Raw genomic sequence first — 13,985 nt, 5'->3', positions numbered from 1 at the left:
CATCCAAAGGCGCCTCAGGGTGGTTTTCACCTAGGAAATCATATCTTTTTCTTTTATTATCTTTTTTGTGGATAAGGGCATTGACTTGACTACCAAAGTATCCCTTTTTGTGTAGTTGAATACCCTCAATTCTATTACAGTCTTCCATATTTTGTGTTGTTAGGAGAGCAATGAGAGCATTATCGTCGACGTAGATATCTAAATTAGGTTTGTCTCGTTGGCCCCAGTCAATGAGTTCAGGATGGACAAGATGTAGCTCATGTGAAGTGGGAGGGGTTATGGAGGTGATGGTATTGATGTAAGCATCAAAGAAGGTATCTTTCTCATATTCATAAGGCATTTCATGAAATTCCTCTTCGTCAGCGCTTTCGATATCCAAAGAAGGATTAGAAGGGGCACCGGCGATAGTAATCTTAGGCACTGGGATGTACCCCAAGCCTCTGTTGTATCTATAGGAGATAGGATTTATGGGTGCTTTTCTTCCTTTCTCCTCTAGTCCTAGACCATGTCCTTTGTAACCCATTTTTTCAACTATGGCAAATGCTTTTGGATACATTTCTTTGGATATTCTTGTTGGATCATCGTCCTCTTCCTGGTACAGCCATGAAGACATATCTGCTTCGAGGTTCTCATTATCAAGTGGGCCCCATTGCTGGAAGGTGGTGTTTTGGCATTGCATGACTGGTTTCAGGTCCTTTTTTAGCTCTTTTGGTTTACCAAATGACTTAGGAGAGAGAGGGAGGTTGCCTATTAATAAGACATCCTCCAATTTGTATTCTCCACAGCCATTGTCCAAGATCTTGATTTGATTATTTGGTTGGGATGATGTGGAGGCAACATTTGATTTGTTAGATGGAGGCGTTGGTGAAGGTCTATTTAGTGGGCAATGATACAGATGCTTCCCCTCTAATAGTTTGCAATATTGAAAAGGTTGGGGATCACCTTTGACAGTGATCACTTTTCCATTATAGGGGAATTTGATGCATTGGTGATAGGTGGAGGGTACGGCCTACAAGGAATGAATCCATGGCCTCCCGAGGAGAATGTTGTAGGGGAGATCAAGATCGAGTACTTGGCAAGGGGTTTCAATTGTAATGGGGCCCACTTGAAGAGGTAAGGTGATCACGCCCTTTGAAATTCTTTCCGCATCATCATATGCCTTTATTGTGATCCTTCCTGATGTGTCTATCTGATCCTCAAAAAGTCCCAATTGTTTTATTAATTTGTATGTACACAGATTAAGCCCGGATCCACTGTCTATCAGGATATGTTTGACCTTATGCTTGTGGATGAGAGCTTCAATGTGCAAAGGTTTATTATGGTCCTCATCTGCGGGAGCATCTTGGGAGTTAAATACAATGTGCTGCTGGGCAGCAAGGTTTCCAATGAGGGTTTGAAATTGGGTGGCATTGATGTTATCAGGAATGCGTGATTGGAGAAGGGCTTGTTCCAAAATTTCTTTATGGACTGGAGAAGTCTTGAGAAGTTCCAAAATGGAGATCTGTGCGGGTGTCTTCCCAAGTTGATCAAGGAGGTCATATCGGCGGGTGGAAGACATGGGTGGGGGGTTTGGTGGGGGATGAACTCCTTGGATGGTGACTCTTCCTCGACGTGTAGTTGCATTACAGTCATTCTGGAAATGGGAGGTGGAAGGTGTGGCACCTTGAATGACTATTCTAGTCGGATTTGGTCTGCTTTGGGAAGAAGGAGGATTAACTCCTTGGATGGTTATGACATTGACATGATTGTCTGCAAGTTCAATGCGACTTACTAAAAAATCAAAACTGGTTACGTGATTAGCGTAGTCATAATCCATTGCGTTAGATGATGAGCCTTTTCCTTTATCATGCTTTGGGAAGGGTTCTTGGTACATTTTGAGTTTGTCATTGTTATTACCAGGTTTTGCATTTGCTACCTCAATCTCACCTCTATCAATGAGATCTTGTATGTAGATCTTCAATTTCATACACTTTCATGTATCATGTCCCTTGATACGATGGTATTCACAATACTCATTTTCATTATACCATCTTAGTTTAGGTTGATTGGGATCAAACGGGCGAGTGATTGGAAAAACCACTATACCTTCTTGGACAAGTTTTTGAAACACCACTTCAATAGGCTCAGCAAGAGGAGTGAAATCTCTTGGAGTCTTGTTATTCGATCGGGGTGGCCATCCTTGGATTGAGACATTGTTGTGAGGTTTTTGAGATTGATTTGAATTATTTTGATTGTTGAATTGATGAATATTGGTGGTGGATTTTGGGGGAGCGGCCATGGTTTGGACCCGCTTTGCATCAGTTACACCATCATTGACCACGTTTTTATTTTTAGCCCAGAATTTTGGCTTGTCATTATGATAAGAGGAAGAACTTTGTGACGACTTCTGGTAATGTTTCAAGGTTTCTTCCTCCAACAAGACACGTTTGAGGGCGAGGCCCTTATCAATCAATTTTTGGAAGGATTTGATACATTGAGATATTAAAGGTCTTGAAAGTTTAGGCACCAAGTTCTTTTGAAATAGTTCAATTTGATGTTGTTCTGGCATGTCCCATTGGAATTTTTTGATAAGATGTCACCATCTTTGTAGGAAATTGGTGAAGATTTCTCCAGGCCTTTGTTTTGTATTACATAGGTCCATCATAGAAACATCATTACCCATGTTGTATGCATAGTGGGCCACAAATTTTTCTGCCAATTCTGGAAAAGAGACAATGGAACCTCGTGGTAAAGATGAGAACCATGCCAGGGCGTCTCCCATGAGACTCTTGGGAAAGAGTCTGTGAAGATAAAGGTCACTATAAGAGACTTCTTGGCATAAGATGTGGAATTCTCAGACATGGTCGCGGGGGTCTCATTTGCCTTCATACTTGGTGAATTTAGGGATCTCAAATCCTGGGGGATATGGTGCAATTGATATAGATGGGTCGTAAGGACAAGGGAAAAACTCTTCGAATGAGTAAGCTTTCCTTTTATTAGTCTTTTCTTTCATGTTTTTGATGATATTCTTCATGTCTTGAATTTCCTTGATGAGGTCTTGTTGTGGACTTTGATATTGATGAATTGTATCTGCCCCAAGAATTGGATGAACTAAAGAAGGTACACCACCACCAATATATTGATATGATGAGGAGGTGGGAACGTGGGATGCGATGACCAATGTCACTGGGGTTCGTGTGATAGTTGGTTGCGGTCCGCCAACTGTTGTGATAGGATTGAATGCGGTCTAGATAAAATTTGCGACATTGTTGGGAGAAAGGAAAGTTTGTGGAATAGAAATATGTGGTTGAGAGAAGGAGGTGGTATAGAAGTTTGTTGGAGAATGGATGAGATTGGATTTGATAGTGGTATGGATGGTAAGGAGGAAGAAGGTGGGATGGAGACCGTGGTGGGAGGTGTCGCGGGTGGCATTGATTGGGCTTGGATGATTGATGGGGCTGCAATTGATTGAGTTTGAATAGTAGGTGCAACACTTTGTGTGGGAGCGAGGTCTCCTTGTGGTTGTTGGACGAGAGCAGATCTATTAAATTTAGGTGGAAGTTGAGCTCCATGTTCAAGAAGAGTTTTCAGAAGTGCAGTAGGATTGTGTTTAATAAACTTTTCTATCATCTCTTGCTTTTAAGAATCCGCTAGGAAAGTTTGCACTTCCGGACAAAGTTCATCTTGGTTAACCATGTCAAGATTTTGGCTTTGATCTTGATCGCTTGGTTGTCCACTTTGTGTATGATCTTGCATGGGATCTTCATATAGGAAACCAATGTCTGGCATGCCATATTGTTGATGAGCCATCTTTTTCTTTTGGGATCGAGTTGCGACCATACACGATATTTGTGATGAAAAGACTTAGGAAAAATGTGATGAAATGACTTAGAAAATTTGTGATGGAAGGATTTTAGAAACTTGTGATGAAAGGACTTAACAAAATTTGAGGATGAAAGGACTTAAGAAATTTGTGATGAAAGGACTTAAGAAATTTGAGGATGAAAGGACTTAAGAAATTTGTGATGAAAGGACTTAAGAAATTTGAGAATGAAAAGACTTAAGAAATTTGTGATGAAAGGACTTAAGAAATTTGAGGATGAAAGGACTTAAGAAATTTGTGATGAAAGGACTTAAGAAATTTGTGATGAAAGGACTTAAGAAATTTGTGGATGAAAGAACTTAAGAAATTTGTGATGAAAGGACTTAAGAAATTTGTGGATGAAAGAACTTAAGAAATTTGTGATGAAAGGACTTAAGAAATTTGAGGATGAAAGGACTAAAAAAATTTGAGGATGATTGATGAAGAAGGTATGGTAGTGATGGTTTAGAAGAAAACTTGATGACTAGGTTGTCTTTGGCATGAACATGAAGGATCTATTTAAATGGCAAGTTGTATGAAGGGATATGACCACCCTGATTTGGACGATAGTAGGTGTTTCAAAGGACAAACTTGAATGTTGACGTAGAGGATAAACTCTTAGCTTCTCTCTTAGGCTTATGAAAAATGGGACGGACGGAGTTTTGACGCAATTTTAGACTTGGTGTGGGTAATGACTTGGACAATTTGTTTGTGTCTTGACAAATATTTTTGCAAAGTGTTTGGGGATAGTGATGTGTTTTTAGTCTACTCTTGGCAAGTATGTATCAAACAAAGCAAACACAATGATTAAATGCAAATTATCTCAAAGACACTCATGCTCATATACAACATTCTTAAGGCTGGCAAGGACAATAGTCATTGAATCCCAATTGGTTTCCCATCTACGCTTACCTAGAGCAGACACTTAGATGCTTGACCCCACTGGCTCCCCTTCATGACACTCACTTCTTGGGGTAGCCAAGCATCAATTCCCATGAAAACTCCTCATGGCGAACTTTGTGTCTCTACTAAGGGCCGTAAGAATATGGGCCACTTCAGAGGTCTAACCTCCTGCACCAATGACTAGAGGGTTTTTGGCCACTATGAACAAGGTGTTTAGTAAGTCTTCCCGTTAGGAGCTACCCTTCGAAATTGCGCAAGCACAATTGAGGCCTATAGCCCAACGAAGCACCAAGAACTTAGTAGTCACACAAGCATGATTGAGATCTCTAGGATCCTACTAAGCACCCAATGTGAGAGTGAACTCTCATATAGCCCCAACCATTAACCCTTTCATAGTCAATGGCCTATTTATTATAGTGAGTTGGGAACCCCAGGTCCGGGTGTACTCACTTGGGTCGTTCCCCTCTTACCTTCTCAAAGAGAAAGTTGGGAGGGCAGGCCTGCTAGAGGTAAACACACAATCAAACAAGAAAAGGTTGGAGGGTCTAGATTTCTGATCGTCTAGTAAGAGGAGAGCATACTTTCCTACCTTTACGCTTTTCTTAAAGACACATAAGACAATGGTTCATTCCATTTTAATTAATATCTAGGTGCCTACTCTAAATAAATGCACAATATTTGGTTGAATCAGCTAGGCAACTTGCAAAACCACTTGATTAGTAGTTTGAAAAATGGAGTCTTCAAAAACATCTTGCAAAACAATTTGATTAGTAGTTTGGAAAAATAGTCTTCAACAAGCGTCCTGCAAAAATCAACAAAATGACAAAAATATTAATTTTTTTTATTTTTTGGGAATGAATAGAAAAACATGAATAAAAACTTTTTTACTAATGACAAATGTGGATTTGAAGAAAGCTTTGATGGGTAAATGGGGTTTGACTAGGTTTTTACCACTTTTTAAGGGATAGGCAAGCAAAAAATGGGGATTTTGGAGGAGAGATGAAGGAATGGGAAAATTTGTCCAAGAGGGACAAAGAAGCAAAAGTTGAAGATGGATAATATGGGAAAAATTTGGAAGTGATTGGATGAAAAGGGAAGAAGTTATGGCAAACCCTAAAAATAAAGAAATATGGGATTTTGGGCTTCAAAAAGTGGATTTTTGAGATAAGTCCTCCAAGGAAGAAAATGTGGAAAATGGCAATGCGGAGAATCTGGTGAAATTTGGAGGAAAATGGGGTCAAGATAAACAAGATATGGCGAAAAAATGGAAAAAAATTTACTAATTATTTTTTAACCCTAGATTTAATGGAACAAAAACCCTAAATTTAACAAAACAAAAACCCTAAATTTAACAGAACAGAAACCCTAAATTTAACAAAATAGAAACCCTAGATTTAACAAAATAGAAACCCTAGATTTAACAGAGCAGATTGTCGCACTAAACAAAAAAATAACAATGTCAAAGGTCTGGATTTCTAATTGTCTAGATAGACAAGAGCATACTCTCCTACTTTCACACTTTCCTATAGGCGGACAGATTATATTTAAACAGAGCAGATAATAGGAAATAAATAAATTAAATGCAGACTACAGTTAGCACCTAAAATTTTTAGACAGATTAACAGAGTAGACATTAGCACTACACAGATAGAAAAGTGTTAAAAGTCCAGATTTTTGATTGTCTAGATAGACAAGAGCATACTCTCCTATTTTCACACTTTCCTATGGTCGAAGCATATAGTCGTGCTAAATAGAATATAAAAGTGAAAGGTTTGGATTTTTTATTATCTATATAGACAAGAGCATACTCTCCTACTTTCACACAGATTATACTAAAACATAACAGACAACAAATCAAATAACAAATCAGATAATAGAGCAGTCATGCTGCAATAGAAACAGAAACATAAAACAAAAACAGAAACAAAACAGAATAAGGAGGAGCTGTCGTGTAGAAATGCAGAGCCGCGATTCTATAACCTGCGAAAAAGATATACATATATTTTTTTTTTTCTACAATCGCGCTATTCTGGAACCTGCATCTCACAACTCACAAAAACCTTAAAAAAACAACAACATTAGTTCTCAGGGATGTGAGTCCCACCGGGTGTGCCAAAATGAAGAGGGGAAAACATATTTGAAAGGTAAACTGATCAAAACATAACGAAATAAACATGCAGAATGCTAAAATATCATTAAAAGACCATTTCACCTTGCTATTTTACCTTCTCCTTCGGATTGAGCTTGATGAAGTGAAGGCACCCCTTGATAATGCTCCACTTGATGTGCTCCTTTGATTGCTGGATGTGGATGGCTCTCCAATACTATGCACAAATGATAAGGATGAGATGATCAAGTTGCCAAGATGATTTCCTGGGCTCAAAAGGGCAGCATAAGCTTACTGGATTTCAAGATGTCTTGAATGAAGGGATGGAACCCTATTTTATAGGAAGAGGGGAGGAAAATGAATGGCTAGGATGAATTTGAGATGAAGGGCTAAGATTTAATTGTGAGGTCACACAAGGTCCAAGAGAGGGTGTGGAGACCAAGAAATATGCCCTAAAAGGCATTTCGTATCTCCACACTCTATAAGATGCATTGGAGGAATTAAAAATTCTCCAAAAATGGATATTATGGGGATTAGAAGAATAAAAAGGAATTAAAAATTCCTTGGGAGAGGGAAATGTCTAGAGGAATGTGAGATTTCAAAAATCTTACATTCATCTAGAAAAAGAGCACTTTAAAGCTAGTGGCTGGATGAAAGCACAAAGAGTTGACTTTGTGGCTAATCATGATGATTAGCCATTAACGACTCATTAGGAGGGGGATTAGAGGAAATGTTAGGTGGGATTTATATTTGTAGGAAAATTTGACTAGGAGAGAGAATGAGTGGAGGGAATAAAACATTAGAAGAATAATGTTAAATGAGTTTAGGGAGTTTCTAGAAGAATTTATTAGGTTAATGATGAATTAAGAAAATGATTTGTAGGAATCATGTAGGTTAACTAATTAATTGAAATTAATTAGCTAAGAGGAAGATTTGTGAGGATTTTATTTTTTAGAAGAATAAAGAAAGGGATTGATTTACAAATAAATCAATCATATGCTATAGCGACAATATTAATTATATTTAATTAATATTGAGAATAATTTTAATTAACATAATTAATTAATTAATTAATTATGTGAGGAATTGAAAATAATTAAAATAATTATTTTTAAGTGTCTACACTTCTCTCCTTTGGTCTGGCTAGAATCATGTAACTCTTCTCTTAGATACACAGACAAATTTTTGCCAACACCCTCTGGAAGAGTGACAACATTGACCTTATAGGACAACAGACAGGTCGATAGCATAAACCGTAAACCCTAAACCTATTAGGTTAAGGAATTCAAACAGTTCAATCCTGACCATTGAACATACTACATTAAATGCAATAGTCTTGATCCAATCTCAAGACATTCTCCATCGTTCATTTTCCACCGATTTCATGGCGGCTGATAACCCATCACTCGTTATCACCGTTTACAGACTTCGCACATTCTTGAGGTAGATAGGAATGATCTCCTTCATGCAAGATCCTTCACGCACACAAGGCTTACGTGGCAACATGATCTATTCATTTTTACCATGCTAACTCATCACACAAAGTCACCAGTTGAGCCACACAGGCTTGAAGCACTCCAACCGGAAACCCTGAAGTTGAGACCACCAACTGGTAGTCATACACCACTTCCATGTGCCGGTAACCTTATGCTAGTTGATCTTTAAACAAACATGCCACTTCACTTTGGCATAGATGCCGGTTCATAGTGAATGTCGGTTCACAGTGTTATACTGGTTCTTCTTCTCTTCATTATATTGACATCAATGACAACACACAATGTCATTATGTCCTCATACCAGTTCACATAATGCCAACACTTTCATCTTCTGATCTTCAATATCCTTTGACATCCTCATAGTTAGGGCTTGCATTTCATTCCTCATGACCATATTCTCTTGACTTAGCTTCTGACATTTTTCATTAAGGCCATCTTTCTCTTCATTATCTTGATTTTATAGAAGTTCCTTCCTCCTAGCTTGAATAGATGACATCCTCTCCTGTAGGATAAGAATATATTCCTTGGCAGAATTCAATTCCTCTTGTAATTTCAAGTTCTTCATCCTTTTAGCATCATAATCTTCAAGTTCTACCTCAAGTTGCTTCTCCATACTCATATCCATGGATTTTGGATTCAGGATCTCCCTCAAGCTATTAGACTTCCTCCGAGGCACAAAGCTCTGATACCAATTGTTGGAATCCAAGAACACTGAGAGGGGGGGTTGAATCACTATTCTACCAGAATGTTCAATTTTAACCTTATTATAACATTCATTCACCAACTGGTAAACTGGTACATATATAATTGAAAGAAGCAAATAAATAAATAAGTCAATCACACAAATGAATAGCATAACACAGAGAATTACACATGGAAAACCTCAAAGAGGAAAAACTACGGTGGAATTTGTGACCCACAATATCAATCCATTGGCCATATGAAAAGATATTACATAATATGGGGGCTTGCACATGCAAGAAAGCTTATAGTCTAGAGAACACTACTCAACACAAAGGAGTCTCATTGACTACAGTCACTTTGAATAATAAAACATAAGACTGAACTCATTTAATGCATCTGCTATGCCTGATTGAGTTCTGGTTCAAGCTCTGACTACTCCGGTTCTAAAACCCTAAACCATTACCAAAATAACCTTCGCATTATAACATCCTCAATTACAATCATTACCATCATATCCTCACATATCTTTACATATCTCTCCTTTTACAAAATGATCTAATCAACTAACCTATATACCCTTACAATCCTTCATGACTCATGTCGGCTTACTCAGATAATTACAAAATGATTATACATGTTGGCTCATTACATATATACATAAATAACAAAATGAATTGCTGATTGTCGGATCTCCCAATGATGTTGACCTCCTATGCCGGTACCCTATATGTAAGTCATGTCGGCCTTCAATGCCGATACCCATAGAATCCTTCCTACCGGTGAAGATACCTACCAGTGCTGGTGACATGTCTGTCAGTGAAGACCAAAACCAAAGAATGAAGCCAGAACATGTTGCCATCAATGACAACATATGAAACCAGCCAAATGAGTGTCAATTGCCAATAGGTTATGTCTACACTATCAGAGAAAGGTTTATGTGCAAACATTGTTATATCATTCAACAAAAGATTTTGGTGTTGCAGGGAAGAAATCTGTGCTTAACCGAAACTGTATCAAGCATTAGGAGATGCTACTTTCATAGCTCATTCTTTCTATATTGTAGTCCGATGCTTTTGTAAGTCGGTGATACTTCTCTTTTGTGATGAGTAGTGATCTCTAGGTTGTTGGCCTGATTGCAAGTGCAATCCACATTGTAATTATTTCACATATTGCTGTAGAAATATTAGCTGATTGTGGGTAGGGTTTCCCACCATGTTTTTTCCCTTTACTGGGTTTTCCACGTCAAAATATTGGTGTTGTGTATACTATTCTTTCATGTTTAATCTTTCATTGTGTTGGTTTCTTTGTGCTCCAGTTTAAAGGTTTTAATCTGCAATAGTTCTGATAGTAAATTGATTCAACCTCCCCTCTTAGTTTACTCCTGGTATTACATCTGTCTAACATGTTCACCATTTCAAACATAATATTTAAACTTTTAATAACCTTGAGGTTGGGAAAAGTAATTATTCAAACTTCTTAAAATACTAAACTTATACTTTGGAAAATTAGTAGCCACTTTATAGGCTTTTCCATTGGTGTTATAAGCAACTTCCACAACTTTGAAACCTCAATGTTAAGTGCTATGCTTTTTAAAAATGTTGTATAAACATCATCAAAATTTGAAGCCAGAGTTACAATTTTTAGAACTCTTAACTTATAATTAAGAAAAATGGTTATACATAAATCCATTTTATTTATCAATATTTTCACAAATATTCACAACTTTGAAAGCCATTAAACTTATGTTGTATCTACTTTTTAAATATTCACCATTTTATTTTTAAATTATCATCCCAACTCTTTGATCTTTAAAATTTAAAACTCTTTTTTTTTTTCAAGCTCATTTGGTTTGTCTTTAAAGAACATCATTGGGGATTTAAGTGCATTTCATACCACCAAATACCAACTTGCAATCCTATTCTTATCTTATAGCTTTCAACTCCATAAAACTTGTCTATCAAGCTTGCAATACGATAAGCGAGAAAATAGGTGTATGTTAGCAGCAATCAAGAAGGAAGACTGAGAGGGGGGGGGTTGAATCAGTCTTCACTAGATCTCATAATTAAACTGTAATATATAAACTGATTAACTACAATAATAAACATAATAGCAAATTAACAACACAACACACACAACACCAAGATTTTCAACATGGAAAACCTAGTTAAGGGAAAAACCACGGTGGGAACCTACCCACAGTAAGATGATACTCTACAGTAGTATGTGAAAATATTACAATGGGGAATGCACATGCATTCAGGCATAATGCCCAGAGCTCACTGCTCAAAATATATTTTCCTAGAAGGCTACAATCCTCAGGGAAGTCTCATTGACTTACAATATGATTCAGACTACAATCCAGAAGAAATGAACTGCAATGATAGCATCTACAAATGCCTGATGACAGTTCTGGTTAAGCACAGTTGTCTGCTCTCCAACACTAGTCTCACCTCAACACTTCACTAAATGATAAATCTCTTATTTGCACATTCACCTCTCTCTGATAATGCAGACACTATATCAACACCAAAACTAAGTGAATAACACACCTATATATACAATTCATCAACCTTGATAACAAGGTCGACTAAACCCTCAATCCTCAACTCACAAAATTACATTACACAATACAAGGATTAATCACAGAACCAATATAATTAATTATATTACATAGCATGGACCTCATTCAAATTTCAAAATGATCTCATCCACTGGAAATCATACAAAATCAACCACAACATGCTACACCATCAAAAGTACCACATAACATGAAAATCAATACCGGCTGATAAAAACTGTTGGCATTGCATGAAGATTGCATTGAAGATTGGAATCACAAAATTAGATTACACAATACAAGGATTAATCACTGAACCAATATAATTAATTATATTACATAGCATGGACCTCATTCAAATTTCAAAATGATCTCATCCACTGGAAATCATACCAAAATCAACCGCAACATGCTACACCATCAGAAGTACCACATAACATGAAAATCAATACCGGCTGATAAAAACTATTGGCATTGCATGAAGATTGCATTCAAGATTGGAAGTTTTGTCATTGATATCAAAAGAAACCCGTAATGAATCAGTAAAGCAACCGGTAATGAAGTAGTAAAGCAACTGATGATGAAGCAGTGAAGATCAACCAGTAACGCTAACCAATTGAGAAGAAGAACCCTAACCGATAGAGCTTGGAGATCGGTTGTGATGATTTATGACCAAATAATGATTGGTGATGAAGATGGCACATATGCATGTTGCACGTGATAAGTTTCTAGATGGATTTGGTGCGTAAAAGATAACCATTTATCTTGGGAATGATAAAATGCATAGTATGAAGTGAGAAACGCATGATGAGTTACAAGATTCAAAGTGCGGTGATCCAAGAGCGATTGTAGATGCCTATAAGAATGTAAAGTTGATTGCATGTAATCTAACAGTCAAGATTGAATCAATGTGTTTGTAATCTCTATGAGAATTGTAGGGTTTGTATTGTGTTACTGACCTAATGTGTTTGTTTTTAAGGTTGATGGATTGTTTGAGAGAGTGTTGGAAATTTAATAGAGTGTGAAAGTGATTGTTTTCGAACTAGGAGGTGTGTCACAGAATGTTGTGAAGGCAGATAGGAGCAGTAAAGGATTTGATTAAGCAAGGAAGTGTTATTTCCAAATCAGTCAAAGAACCTATTGTTCTCAAACCATTACAACTATAAAATCCCTTAACCGAGTAAGCTCTAAAAGGCTTGTTGTTGAAATCCTCTAACTAGGTGATCCATTATCTTGGATTTAAAATCCTCCACTAAGGTTAACTTTAACATGGTATTACCTTTAACAGGGTATTTGTAGTCAATCCCTTAACCGGGTGGTCCTTAATCAGATATGTTCCTAACATAACATTATTATATAAGCTTCTAACAAGGCTTGGCTCCTAACAGGGTGAACTTCAGAAGAGTTCAAAATACTTGTGGGTATTCATCCCCACCGTGGTTTTTCCCATTTGGGTTTCCACATGAAAAATCATTGTGTTAAGTGGTGAATAATTTTGTGGATGTGTTTTTGATTTGGTTAATATGAATGACTGGTAAATCAACATAGATATATTTAAATGACCGGAAATGATCCAAAATATGTTATTAGTGGTTTTAGTGAAGTGTTTTAAGGTTTTGGTCTAATGGTAAAGTTTTAGATCTATTACATTATATCATTGGTGTATTAGGTCAATCGGTAAGGTTTGACTGTGTAGCTGTAGAGTTGTTAAAGTGTCTAAACCGGTGATCTTTATGAGTTGATTCTAAGTTGGAAATGAGTTTGGTGAAAGTTTAGTTAATTTTCTATCTACTGATTCACCCCCTCTCTCAGTAGTTGACTAGATCTTTATAGTTTCATCACATTATCAAAATCCACCAAAAACTTGCACAACGATCAATGTGGATTGCCAAAACAAATAGGACATGACTAGGAAACAATATCAAGCACGTTAGAATCATCACCAATAGCTGCACCAACACCACTTATCAAATCTTCATTGATCAAGATAAGAAAGTTCAAGAACATAGCCAATCAACAACTGCCAAAAAGAAAAGATAACTTGCGGGCCACCAAATCATGAACCATTTGAAATAGAGATACATAAGATCATCCCAAACAATATCCCAAAACCTCAGCACAATATCTAATCACATCGGAATATACTGAAGGAAATACCAGATTCTGCAAAATACTGATAAAAAAAAACACTACAAAACTGGATCAAAATATTTTCCCTAACTCACTAGAATAAACCATAGGAATATGTTGACATCAATGACAAAACATATCCTAGCAGCAACAATGCACAACCATATCCAACAATTCCAACAGTGTAACTATTGCCCAGTTCAACGTTTTCTCATGAATATTTATCATATTTTTAATCATACCATTATGATCAAAACAAATAAATCA

The sequence above is a fragment of the Cryptomeria japonica genome, chromosome 5 (assembly GCF_030272615.1).
Source record: "Cryptomeria japonica chromosome 5, Sugi_1.0, whole genome shotgun sequence".
NCBI classification, from domain to species: domain Eukaryota; kingdom Viridiplantae; phylum Streptophyta; class Pinopsida; order Cupressales; family Cupressaceae; genus Cryptomeria; species Cryptomeria japonica.
Note: the sequence above shows the minus strand (reverse complement) of the source record.